The sequence below is a fragment of the Heterodontus francisci genome, chromosome 28 (genome assembly GCF_036365525.1).
Source record: "Heterodontus francisci isolate sHetFra1 chromosome 28, sHetFra1.hap1, whole genome shotgun sequence".
NCBI lineage: Eukaryota > Metazoa > Chordata > Chondrichthyes > Heterodontiformes > Heterodontidae > Heterodontus > Heterodontus francisci.
In genome coordinates, this window is record NC_090398.1 from 38,756,979 (window position 1) to 38,769,305 (window position 12,327).

The window sequence follows — 12,327 nt, forward strand, 5'->3', positions numbered from 1 at the left end:
CCCATGGAAGTTCTGCAGGCTATAAATTAAAGGCTCTGGGAATGTATCGCATCAGAGTATAATTCAAAGAGCTTGTCTGCAGCACAAAGAGAGATCACTTCACAGAGAAAATGCGTGAAACATTTGCCAGCATTGTGAGAATACATTACGTAATCATTGCAGTCATTGGTCTTCCTGGTAAGTGATAAGAACAACTGGAGTTGCGTAAATCTTTGTTGGATATGGTCTCTGGTTTTGTTCTGTGACTGATAACATTACATGTTTGTTTGAAGAACACTATTATGTGGACATCTGATCATTTTGTTAAATCAATTGCCCTTAATAATCTCTGTGATTTTTCTCAATTTCCTCAACAGAAAATGAATCCTTGTGTGCACTTGTTTCAGTCGAATAATGTGTACTGTTGAATCAGACGTCAGTTAAATAAATTTCAGAGGGAAAGTGTTGGCTGGAGTCTCTTTCAGCGTAGAGTTGTATGGAGTGTAGGTCATTGAATGATGTGCACTACAATACTTGACCCCAGTTGTCATGCATCACTGTAAGTCTCGATCATTGCAGAATTGTGCTGAACATGCGTTTGTAAGTGGAATCGAGTTCCTGACTCCAGTGACCATGTATAACTGGGAGAATCTATCACTGTACTATTGTATTCAGTGAAGGCCACTAACCGAAGTGGAGCATATGATCCCAGTGGCCATGTAATTTTTTTTCTTGTGACTGACTTCTCCACTCCAAGAAGCTGCCTTCCTTTAAATGTAATCAATGACAAATGGATGATTTTTGCGCTGCTTAAAGATGTTGGTTATCAATAGATAATGAGAAATGCATTGATATTTTTTGTCTCCTGTTGAACTGCAGCACTTATTTACAAACAAGTAAATTGAAGAACAGCATAGTTACAGTTATCAAATCCTCTGTATAATGATTTATTCCTACTGTAAGCATAATTGCGTTAACAATTTCTAGTGCTGATGATGACTTTTCCTCCAGCAAGCTCTTGAGAACCTATGGGTCACGAGTGTTGAATTTTATTTTCTTGCTGTAACACAGGATGAATGTATGGCGGCAGTTACTGAATCTTCCATTTCTGTAATCAATTAAGTTTTCAGGAATCCGTTCTTACCTGATACCTAGATTCTCTACACAGTTAACGTGTAGCGATACCTGCCTTCAGCTCAGTGAGGGGAGACATGTCTAACCACGCAACATACATTTTAAATTTTCGTAACGCAGAAATCAGTCTGGGAGCAGCACACACTAAATTTTGCAAAGTGCTAATAATACATAAAATAGTACACTGTTGCATTACATAAACCACTGCAATGTCTGTTATATTATGGAACATCTGACAGCTGTAATTAATTAATACTCAAGCTACAAAAGAAAACATCCAAAGTACAGCACAGAACTTTGCGATTCGTCCCAACTCTGTCATGCCTGTCTTTTTGCAGTGTATGGGCCTCTTTCAAACCTGGCCAATCGAACGCTAACAACGTATCCTTCTATTTATTTCTCTATCATAATCTTATGTACCTGCCCCTTAAATGCTATTCTCCTGAACTACCATGGAGCTTCCTCCCCCGTACTTCTTTTTCCTCGGGCTCCATCATGGCTTTAAAACTGTAAATCTCTAAAATCTTCCAGTTCTGATGAAATTTTATCTGCCTGAAGCATTAACTATTTGCCTTTTTTACACAGATGCTGCCTGACTTGCCAAGTGTTGACAGAGTTTGCTGCTGAAAAAAAATCATATTTACAGTTGTCTGTCTGTTGCTTTGCTCAGTGTTAACAGGCTTGCAATACATTGGAGATACGTGGTTGGGAAGGGTGGGGCCGGTGGAGATTGTGCGGCTGGATGGTCTGAGTACTTTTGGACGTCCGTGTTCCCTCACATGCTATGGAGTTTTAACTCCACCAAGGGCACGTTGGCTCCTTCACCGGTTCGCCACGCAGGCTTCAACCTGATTGGCAGGCTTGTACTCCAGTCAGGTGGGTAGGCTCTTGAGCATGCCACAGGACCAGGTAGGTCCAACACCAGTCGCTAGAGAATATGTCTCATCCCATGCTAATCTAATGAAGGTCCGGATAGGGTCAAATTCCCAACAGTGTAGATTCTCCATTGTGGCAGTCCGATGGAGGCAATCATAGGGGACCAGGGGTAAGAACACCTGCGCATCCTTGCCCACAAGCAGTGCTGAAAAGGCACTTGCCTTCTCTCTGAAGCTTTCCTTGCCCCCACCCCCCCAAACCCCCTTCAATTGTTGGGTTTTCCGCGGACTTGGAATCCTCCCCAGCCAATGTTAAACCTGGAAACCAGGTTAAATCAGAGGCTTCCAGCCTCATTTTATGTTTAATGTTTAATAATGCTGATCTGCCTCTTGGGAGTGGTCTGCTTGTTGCTCATGGTCCCACTTGTTAAACATCGAAGTGGGTGGGATGGAGGTTAGTTGTGGTCGTGGTTAGTATTCTTTAACACGTGGTGCAATCCCAGCACTTTTTTTTGTCATGCTAAAATTTTGCTCTTGCTGCCTGAGGTCCGATACGGACAATGTTTGTTTCGTAATTTCCAGTCTCTTTTCCTTTCGCTCTCTTATAGTTAATTTAGTGGCGATTGTGACACTGTCCCTGGGAAAGTGTGGCCTCTCCACCTGCACCACTCGCTATCTGGTGGCAATGGCGGTGTCGGATCTACTGGTCATCATCACTGAGGTCGTACTGAGGAAGATCAATGCTCATTATTTCCCATTGTCTTTCCTGGACATCACACCTGTGTGTAGTCTAACCTATGTCCTGAGTCGCGCAGCCATAGACTGTTCTGTCTGGTTCACTGTCACTTTCTCCTTCGATCGTTATGTTGCTATTTGTTGCCGGAAGCTGAAAACAAAATATTGCACTGAGAAAACTGCAGCTGTGGTTCTAGCAACAACCTGCATTCTGCTCTGTTTAAAAAGTGCCTTCTTGTACTTTATGTTTGAACCTAGGAAGATAATCAACAATGTACCATTTTTCTGTTTTCCAAAGCCAAGCTATTTTACGGAGACTGGATGGATTGTATAAGACTGGTTTGTGAAGACGTTAACCCCATTGCTCCCATTCACATTAATTGTGTTGCTCAACGCTCTGACAGTCAGATACATTTTGGTGGCTCGTCGAGTCGGTAAGGAACTGAGAAGTCAGAGCAAAGTAAAGAATCGCAGTGATCCAGAGATGGAGAGCAGAAGGAGGTCTGTGATTTTACTCTTCACCATATCTGGAAGCTTCATACTTCTGTGGTTGACACATGTTGTAGAGTTTTTATATTACAGTATGACAGAAACAGCTCCCGTAAATTATAACGATTCTTTACATATATTTAGACGTGTTGGATTTCTCCTGCGGACCTTCAGTTGCTGCACAAACACATTTATTTATGGGGCGACTCAGTCCAAGTTCAGAGAGCAGTTCAAGAGCGCAGTGACATATCTGGGTGCAACAATTATTCAATTAATTAATAAACAAAAGAACTGAGACCCGCGCAGAGGCACGTTCCACTGCTTCCAGTCTAGGAATGGAAAATTCATCCAGAGAGTTGAATCAACAGAATGACACTGGAATCACGGGGGAATTGAAAATAGCACCAGCGGCACTGAGGCATACACTGTGTGCTGTACCCGGTAGTATTTCTGATTGACAGAGATGTAGGCAAATGAGAAAGATCCAGCGGATTAAGGAACAAGAGGTACCCACTGGAGGGCCCGAAGCGAAGGGCTTGGAAGAGTAAAAATGAGATTAAGACCTGTGAGGGGTGGACAAGAGTTGACAGATAGCGGAAGAACCCGAAGTATCTGGCATGATGTATCACACACGCCAAACAGCAGTACACCAAGTGCCAGAGGTGTCATTCGGAGGACTGGCAGTAATGGTATAGTGGGCAATCACTTCACCCACTGCAGGAATGAACGGGAAGCAGTAGCCACAGTCTCCCCTCCAACTTCACTAGTTCAAATTTCAGCTCCATGCATCTGCTCAGAAAATAAAATAGTTATTTATTACAAAAGCAAAAGGCTGCAAATGCTCGAAATCTTCTTTTGTCCAATGATTATTATTATTGTGATTATTTTTATTTTGGAAACACTTTTTGAAGCCCATATCCCTTCCATTCTTCTCACATGGTCACTCCTGCCTTTCCCTCTCTTTCTCCGACTCAGACAGTCATGATGTTAACATCTGGACAAGGCCAGCTGAGGGGCTCGGCTGTGATAGGGATCCCTGTCAGGCGAGCGAGGCTGGCTTGGTTCTAGAGCCGACTGTCCTGTGCTTCAGCTTGCCAGCAGCTCAGATGGACAGAGCTGAATCACTTCCTGACCCCATGTTGGTTGATACTGTTAAATGCTGATTCGCCTCAGGTTCAGTCCTTCCCTCCTTCCTATCTGTTAACAGCACCCAGCTCGATCTGCAATCCCACTTTTCTCTCCAAACTCCTTGAAGATGTTGTACTCTCCCAAATACATGCCCATCGTTCCCAAATGTCAACATTTCAATCAGGTTTCTGTCCTGTCACACGACCGAACTGGTTCTTATCAAAGTCACAAATGATATCCTACGTGACTGTCAAATCAAAACAATAGCTCCTCGCCCTTTTGTACCTGTGTGCAGCCATTCACACAGGTGAGCACACCATCCTTCATTAACACCTCTTCACTGTCGCCCAGATGTGTTGGACTGCACTTATCTTGTTCCATTCTTAAGCATCTAGCAATAGCCAGAATGTGACTTGCAATGGCTTCTCTTCACACTCCCGCACCATTACCTGTGGTGTCCCCCAAGGATCTATCCTTGCCATCTTCCCATTTTCATTCTTCATTCTGCCTGTCGATGACTTCACCTGGAAGCACATTCACTTTTTTCACAAGTACAATGACAACACCCAGGTCAAAAAGCCCTCACTCGACATTTTCCACTTTCTATAAATTGCCAGTTTGCTTATCTGAATTCCAGCTCTGGATGAGCATAAATTTCCTCCAATTAAATATTGGTAAGAGAGAAAACATTGGCATCGAATGCATCCTTGAGCCACCGACCCCATTCCTCTTGCTGGGAACTGACAGAGGCTGAACCAGCAAGTTAGCAACCTTGGTATCATATTTAACGGTGAGGTAAACTTACATGCACATATTCTTTCTTCGCTCAGAGCACCTGTTTCCACCTCCATAGCATCTCCCTGCCTCTCCTTATCCGCTGCTGAAGCTTTTATCATGCGTCTGCTACCTGTTGGCTTGGCTATGTACGACTAGCTGAACTCGAACATTCCACCGTAATCTTGAGGTCATCAAAAAGTCTGCTGCACATGTCCTCACTCGCCCCAAGTCCTGATCATTATATAGCCCCTATGCTCCCTGACCTCCCTTGGCTGCTGGACAAACAACACCTTAGTATTAAAGTTTTCATCCTTGTTTTCAAATTCCTTCATGGCCTTACTTCATCCTACTTCACTAATCTCAGACAGTTCTGGAATGCTCGCTAGACCTGTAATCAACTGCAGTTTCTACAATCCTCCGAGATATTTGCACTCCACGAATGTTGACCTTATAAGCATCCTCAAATTTAATTGCTCCACCATGTGTGGCAGCCTTCAGCTTCCTGGTCTATAAGATCAGGAATTCCCTATCTTAAACTCTAAGCCTCTCTCTGCTATTAACCAAGCTGTGTGACCAAGCTTTTGGGCACTTATTCTAATACATTGCTACGTGGCTTGAAAAACATTCTGCAATATAATGCACCTTTGAAGCTTCTTGGGAATTTGTATTACGTTGAAGAAACCAGATAGTTATAAGTTATTATTGTAGTCACTCTTTCATCTCTTCTTCTCAACTCAAATCCTAACTGCAACCCGAGACCTTGCGATAGCTATAAAACTAAAACTAATGCTAAACTATCCCTGAATTTCAACCTTACCCAAACCCTAACTGGAATCATATACCTAAATAGAACAGTAACACTAACACTAATGCAATCCTCACAACAACGCCAACTTTAAACAGAACAACAGACCTAATCCTCACCCCAAATTCAACCTTACATCTAAACATAAACACAACCGTAACCTATACACTAACCTGAATGATAAACTTAACGTGAAATCTGTCTGCAAACCTAACTCTAAGATCATTCCTAAACCTAACTTTGGACATAATGTTAATCCGAACCCTCAACGTAAATGTAGCCCGAATTATAACTCCAACCATAACCTTAAAACTAAACCTAACCTTTCCACTAAATCTAGTGCTAACCAGTAAACCTAACCCTGCACCTAATCCTAACCCTAAGCCGAACACAACTATAAAAAAACTGTAATTCTAATACTAACAATAACGCGAAATAGAAACCCAAATAAACACTAATTGCTAACTTAACTGCTTCGAACACTTATCTGAAACCTAAGACTTTCCCTAACTGCAACCCTAAAGCAAACTCTAATCCAAACTGCAAATCTAGGTCGAACGCTAACCGTAGCTCTAACCCTAATACTAACCATTTCTTTCTTTTGGGCCTCCTTATCTCGAGAGACAATGGATACGCGCCTGGAGGTGGTCAGTGGTTTGTGAAGCAGCGCCTGGAGTGGCTATAAAGGCCAATTCTGGAGTGACAGGCTCTTCCACGGGTGCTGCAGAGAAATTTGTTTGTCGGGGCTGTTGCACAGTTGGCTCTCCCCTTGCGCCTCTGTCTTTTTTCCTGCCAACTACTAAGTCTCTTCGACTCGCCACAATTTAGCCCTGTCTTAATGGCTGACCGCCAGCTCTGGCGAATGCTGGCAACTGACTCCCACGACTTGTGATCAATGTCACACGATTTCATGTCGCGTTTGCAGACGTCTTTATAGTGGAGACATGGACGGCCGGTGGGTCTGATACCAGTGGCGAGCTCGCTGGACAATGTTTCTTTGGGGATCCTGCCATCTTCCATGCGGCTCACATGGCCAAGCCATCTCAAGCGCCGCTGACTCAGTAGTGTGTATAAGCTGGGGGCGTTGGCCGTTTCAAGGACTTCTGTGTTGGAGATATAGTCCTGCCACCTGATGCCAAGTATTCTCCGAAGGCAGCGAAGATGGAATGAATTGAGACGTCGCTCTTGGCTGGCATACGTTGTCAAGGCCTCGCTGCCATAGAGCAAGGTACTGAGGACACAGGCCTGATACACTCGGACTTTTGTGTTCCGTGTCAGTGCGCCATTTTCCCACACTCTCTTGGCCAGACTGGACATATCAGTGGAAGCCTTACCCATTCGCTTGTTGATTTCTGCATCTAGAGACAGGTTACTGGTGATAGCAGAGCATAGGTAGGTGAACTCTTGAACCACTTCCAGAGCGTGGTCGCCAATATTGATGGATGGAGCATTTCTGACGTCCTGCCCCATGATGTTCGTTTTCTTGAGGCAGATGGTTGGCCAAATTCATTGCAGGCAGTTGCAAACCTGTCGATGAGACTCTGCAGGCACTCTTCAGTGTGAGATGTTAAAGCAGCATCGTCAGCAAAGAGGAGTTCGCTTTTGAGGACTTTCCGTACTTTGGACTTCGCTCTTAGACGGGCAAGGTTGAACAACCTGCCCCCTGATCTTGTGTGGAGGAAAATTCCTTCTTCAGAGGATTTGAACGCATGTGAAAGCAGCAGGGAGAAGAAAATCCCAAAAAGTGTGGGTGCGAGAACACAGCCCTGTTTCACACCACTCAGGATAGGAAAGGGCTCTGATGAGGAGCCACCATGTTGAATTGTGCCTTTCATATTGTCATGGAATGAGGTGATGATACTTAGTAGATTTGGTGGACATCCAATCTTTTCTAGTCGTCTGAAGAGACCACTTCTGCTGACGAGGTTAAAGGCTTTGATGAGATCAATGAAAGCAATGTAGAGGGGCATCTGTTGTTCACGGCATTTCTCCGGTATCTGACGAAGGGAGAACAGCATGTCAATGGTCGATCTCTCTGCACGAAAGCCACATTGTGCCTCAGGGTAGATTCGCTCGGCCAGCTTCTGGAGCCTGTTCAGAGCGACTCGAGCAAAGACATTCCCCACTCTGCTGAGCAGGGAGATTCCATGGTATTTGTTGCAGTCACCGCGGTCACCTTTGTTTTTATAGAGGGTGATGATATTGGCATCGTGCATGTCCTGGGGTACTGCTCCCTCGTCCCAGCACAGGCATAGCAGTTCATGTAGTGCTGAGAGTGTAGCAGGCTTGGCACTCTTGTTTATTTCAGGGGTAATGCTGTCCTTCCCAGGGGCTTTTCCGCTGGCTAGAGAATCAATGGCATCACTGAGTTCCGATTTGGTTGGCTGTATGTCCAGCTCATCCATGACTGGTAGAGGCTGGGCTGCATTGAGGGCAGTCTCAGTGACAGCATTCTCCCTGGATTACAGTTCTGGGTAGTGCTCAACCCAGCGGTCCATTTGTTTGCGTTGGTCAGTGATTATGTCCTCCGATTTAGATTTGAGGGGGGCGATCTTCTTGATGGTTGGCCCAAGAGCTCTCTTCATGCCATCATACATTCCTCTGATGTTTCCGGTGTCTGAGGCCAGCTGAATTTGACTGGATAGGTGTTGCCAGTAGTCGTTTGCGCAACGCCTAGCTGTTCTTTGTGCAGTACTTCTGGCTGCTTTAAGTGCTGCGGATGTTAAATCTCTGGGGGCTTTCTTGTAGTTCAACAGTGCAATGCGCTCAGCGGCTATGACAGGTTCCAGCTCTTCATTTTGAGATTGAAACCAGTCTGCATTTCTCTTCGCACTTTTGCCGTAGATGGTCAAAGCTGACTCATAGATGGCGTCTCTGATATGGGCCCACTTGGTCTCAGCATCCCCTGTGGGAGTGTTTTGAAGAGCTGTTACAAGTGAATTTAGAAATGTTTGTAACAGCTGTGGGTGAGAAATTCTGCTCGTGTTGATGCGAGGGTGGCCCTTCTGCTTGGAATGATGCAACTTCTTTGGTCTGAGTCTAACCTTGCTGCACACCAGGGAGTGGTCGGTGTCGCATTCCGCACTGTGGAAGCTGCGTGTGATTTGAACACTGTTTAAGGCGGCTCGCCTTGTGACAATGAGGTCTAGCTGGTGCCAACGACGCGATCTTGGGTGCCACCATGAAACCTGGTGACAGGTGAAAGAGCGAGTTGGTGATGCAGAGGTTATGATAGGTACACAACTCAAGCAGTCTCTGCCCGTTCTCATTCATCCTTCCAACGGCATAGCGCCCAAGGCAGGAGGGCCATGAGTCATGGTCTGCCCCAACCCATAACCCTAGACATAGCTGTTACCCTGTCGCTGCTGTTACCTGCAATCTTAACCTGAATGGGAACTGCAACCCTAACCTTAATCCTAACCCTGTACTTAACCCTCACACTCATCCTAACCCTAGCCTTTAAATTAACTGTAATCCTAAACTTAATCCAAACTGCAACCCTAACCCCAAGCATACCCTAAACCTATACCTAACAGTCACTCTGACACTGGCATAATTGCAACCCTAACCCTGAACTTTACACTAAGTCTAACCTGAACCCTAACTGCAACCCTATCATGAACAGTAACCCGATCAGTAACCCTATTCCTAATACTAATGGTCACACTTCAGCTAATTGCAGCCATAATGCTAAACCTAACTCTAACCATAAACCTGATGCTAAAATTAACATAGGAAGATAGGAACAGGTGTAGGCCATTCAGCCCCCTCATGCCTTTCAATGAGATCATGGCTGATCCGCGGCCTAACTCCATATTTTTTGATTAGAGATACAGCAGTGAAACAGGCCCTTCGGCCCACCGATTCTGTGCCGACCAACAACCACCCATTTATACTAATCCTACATTAATCCTATATTCTCTACCACATACCCACCATTTTCCTACCACCTCCCAACAACTAGGGGCAATTTAAAATGGCCAATTTACCTATCAACCTGCAAGTCTTTTGGAGGTGGGAGGAAACCGGAGCACCCAGCAGAAACCCACGCAGACACAGGGAGAACTTGCAGACTCCGCACAGGCAGTCCCCAGAACTGAACCCATGTCGCTGGAGCTGTGAGGCTGCGGTGCTAACCACTGCGCCACTGTGCCGCCCAATTGTATTATCAACTGCAAATACTGAGGCAAAGTAATTGCTCAACATTTCTGCCATTTCACCATTATCAATAACAGTGTCTCCATTTTCAGCATTAAGTGGGCCGACATCGCTCTTGACCACCTGCGTTCCCTTTATGCAACTATAAAATATCTTCTAATAGATTTTGATTTCCATTGCAAGTTTTCTTTCATAATCTCTTTTACTAGCTCTTATAAGGTGCTTTGTGATCCTTTGCTGGTCTTTGTATCGATCCCACTCAGCCGGATCAGGGCTGCGTTTCACAATTTTGTAAGCCCTTTCTTTTGGTTTCATCCTATCCCTAATCTCTTTAGTTACCCATTACTGTTTTTTTTCTGTGAAGTGAAGCTTTTTTCCTCTCAGGGGTATGTACGTGCTCTGTATTTCATGAAATGTTTCTTTAAATATTCTCCACTGTTCTTCAGTCGTCTGACCCATTAACAGATCAAACCAGTTTACTGTGGACAGTCTCTGTTTAATCCCGGTAAAGTCAGCCGAACCCAAGTCTAAAATTCTGGTTGATGATTCGTGCTTTTCACTTTCAAACGCTACCTGGAATTCGATCTTGTTGTGATCACTATTTGATAAATGTTCACGCACAGTTACTCATAGCTAAATCTAATATTGCCTGTCCCCTTGTTACATCTAGGACATATTACTGTAGGAAAATATCCCGGACTCATTCCAGAAATTCAGGACCTTTCTGACAGGTGCTAGTCTGACTCTCCCAATCTGTGTGTAAGTTAAAATCCCCCATTAATAATACTCTGCCTTTGTTACAGACTCGTCTAATTTGTGCATTTATACAATCTAAAACCTCAGACCTGCTACCAGAGGGGCTATACTCAACACCTATTGCAGTTTTAGATCCGTTTCTGTTCCTCAATTCCACCCATAATGTCTCCAATGGATGCTTTCCCCTCATAATATCCTCCCCCAGCAATAAGGTGACATTATTTCCAATCCGTAAGGCTATTCCACCCCCTCTGCTATTTTCCCTGTCCCTCTTGTAAACTTTACTAGCAGGTATATTTAGTTCTCAGTCCCTACCATCCTGCAGACACTTCTCCGCAATGGCCACCATATCATAATCTTCCATTGGAATTTGAGTCTGCAGCTGATTCAGTTTATTAGTTACACTCCGTGCATTTGTATCTCGAACTCTTATTTGGGCTGTGCCCCCTAATCTGTCCCTCAGCACTGATGCTTTATTCGCTTGTTTATTATTTCGATGTTCTCGTTCAACCAGTTTACTTCTTGAAGTTTGGTAACAATCAGGCTCACCACTGCCTGCACTCCTACCTTTTCACTTATCTTCCTGTTTTTCCATGCAACTGAACCCTACCAACCCCCCTCCCACTATTTAGCTTAAAGCCCTATCTGCAGCCCAAGTTATGCGATTCGCCAGGACTCTGGTCCCAGCATGATTCAGGTGTAGCCCATCCCATTGGAACAGCTCCCTGCTTCACAGTACTGGTACCAATGTCCCACGAATTCGAACGCATTTCTCCGACATCAATCTTTGAGCCACGCATTTGCCTCTTTAAAATTATTGACCAATTTGCTCGTATCTCAGGTAGTAATCTAGAGATTATTACCTTTTTGGTTCTGCTTTTTAATTTAGCCCCAAGATGCTCATATTCCCTCAATAGAAACTCGAACCTCATTCCATCTACGTCAGCGGTGCCTACGTGGACCACGACAACTGCGTCTTTCCCCGCCCACACCAGGTTCCTCTGCAGCCCAGACGAGATATGCCGAACCCTGGCACCAGGTAGGCAACACAGCCTTCGGGACTCTCGATCCTGGCCACAGAGAACAGTGCCTAACTATACTATTCCTCGATTACGACTACATTTCTCTTTTCTCTCCCCACATGAATGGATCGCTGTACCACCTCGCTGTGGTCAGTTTGATCTGCCACCATACAGTCTCTGCTTTCGACCACGCAGGGAGCAAGAATCTCGAACTTGTTGGACAAGGGCAACGGCTGTGGCCCCTGCAACACTACCCCCTTGATCGCTCTACCTGCCTCATTCATAGCCACACCTTCCTCTCCCTGACCAGTGGTAGAATTCAAGGTAGTTCATCTAAGGGTGTGACTTCCTTCTGAAACGCAGTGTCCAGGTAACTCTCCCCCTCCCTCATGTGTCGCAGTGACCAAAGCTCAGCCTCAAGCTCATCAATTATGAGCTGGAGTTCCTCGAGCAGCCAACATTTGCTACA